This window comes from Orycteropus afer, unplaced genomic scaffold, assembly GCF_000298275.1.
Source record: "Orycteropus afer afer isolate SDZICR_OR568_19922 unplaced genomic scaffold, OryAfe1.0 scaffold00002, whole genome shotgun sequence".
Lineage (NCBI taxonomy): Eukaryota > Metazoa > Chordata > Mammalia > Tubulidentata > Orycteropodidae > Orycteropus > Orycteropus afer.
The window spans coordinates 5537531-5539763 of NW_006921589.1; positions in this window are offsets into that span (position 1 = coordinate 5537531).

Genomic DNA, 2233 nt, shown 5'->3' on the forward strand with positions numbered 1-2233 from the left:
AAAAGGGCAAAAAGTTAAACTAGCATCCAGCGTTTGTTTTTCAGGGATCCCTTAAAGAGGCAGCATGTACTCTGAGCAGGGAGAGCGGCATTGTCAGCTTCTTCCCCAGCAACTACTCAGCAAGCTTTAAACTGTGTGGACACTACATGTAATGTTATGTTAGGTTTCATGTGTTAGTATGATTTTGTGGGCTGTTTTTTGGGTCTAGGAATGCGCAAATATTTTTCCAATATATATTAATAGTAATTGCTGCTTTGCTTTATACCATGTTGACTTACAAAAAGTTTCATAGGAACTCTCCACTTTCAGATAGCGGGGGATACCTGTATAAATATTCTGAGTGATAAGAGAACATCAGCATCCATAAAGCAAAAAGAAGGTGCTATGCAGAAAGAATTATCATACCAACAAATAGGAAAAATATATACAACTCAATTTAAAAAAGAACAAACTCCTTGCTGTCTAGTTGATTTGACTCAGATAGACCCCTCCTTGGGTTTCTGAGCCGGTATCTCTACAGAAGTATGTTATTGTTGTTATGGGCCAGCAAGTCGGACCCAACTCATAGTGACCCCTCCTTAGCTTTCTGAGGCAGTATCACTACAGAAGTAGATTGCCCAACCTTTCTTCTGAGGAGTAGCTGGCGGGTTTGAACCACCAAAAACTACTGCCATCTAGTCAATTCCAATTCATATTGTTGGGATGATTGGTTTTCCCACTGGGTTTCCAAGGCCGTACATCTTTACAGAAGTAGATCACCCCATCTTCCTTCCACAGAGCAGCTGGGTTTAAACCACTGACTTTCTGGTTAGCAGCCAAATGCCTTATCCACTATGCTACCAGAGGTCCTTACCATTCAATATAAGAAAGTGCAAAGATTATAAACCAGCAAATAAAACAAAAGGAGGAGAAGTAGTTAGGAATATATAAATGACTCATCTCACCAGTAGTTAGGGAAATGTGAATTATAGCCACTCTGCCACACAATTTTATTATCATTAAATTAGTAAAATTTTAAAACCTGACAATATTGAATGTTGGTCAGGATATGGAGTCATGGAAGCTCTGATAGTAGGAAGATACATTTTTAAATCATATTTTGAAATCAATACCTTGCCAAGTTATATCCTTGGCATACAGTGAGCATATCCTATGATATAGAATTCCATTCTTAGAAATGAACCACAAAAAAACTCTTGAACACATACAAAGAGCCTTATAGAAGAATGTTCATGGTCACATGAAAAAAAGAGAGAAACAAATATCCATCAACAGTAGAATGGATCAGTTAAATATAGTATATTCATACTGTGGAAGCCTTGAAAATGAATAATGATAGCTACATATATTAACATGAATAAGCCTTGCAAATTCCATACTGAGCAAAAAGAAAATTATGGGTGTGAACCAGCAATGACTGTAACCAGTTTAGACTGCCCCCAGGTACTTCCACCTTAAATTATAAATCTCAACTAACTGGAACTTTCCAAACCCACATTCTCTTGAAACTTCACAGTAAAGCCAAGAACCAGTGCACCTATTACAAACAAGAGAAAGGACAAATGGAACAATCATAAACTTACCCCCACTTCAAAGACCTTTGCTTAAATGACTATTTTTCAGATGCTATCACTTTTTTTCCAACTAATTTCCTCATGAGTTCTTAGAAAAATACATTGTTATATTTCTAAAATTGAAGTTCTTGGTATCTTCTCTTAAATACCAGCCTTCCTTGCTGCAACATTTGGTTTAATCTCAAATAAAATCTTTGTTAAAATTTTTATAACTTGTGATTTAACAGTAGCAATCCTTCAGCCATATGAGATCAAAAAGAAGCTGTTGCCCAGGGATAGCTCAGAAGGCAGGAAGTGATAAGAAGGAAAGAAAAATGGAAACAGGAAAAATGGAGGAAGTAGAAAGAGTGATAATAAATGTGGGGATGGTAATCATGTCACAAACAAAATGTGTATGAAATGGAAAAACAATTTGCTCTGGGAGCTCTGGTAGCATAGTGCCTAAGGCACTTGACTATTAACCAGAAGGCTGGAGGTTCAAACCCATCAGCCACTCCTCAGAAGGAAGATGGGGCAATCTACTGCATAGTGATACTGCCTCGGAAACCCAAGGAGGGGTCGCTATGAGTCGGGTCCAACTCAACAACATATAACAACAACAACAACTGTAAACTTCCACTCAAATTGCAATAAAAAGTTTTTTTAAAATAAAAAAGAAA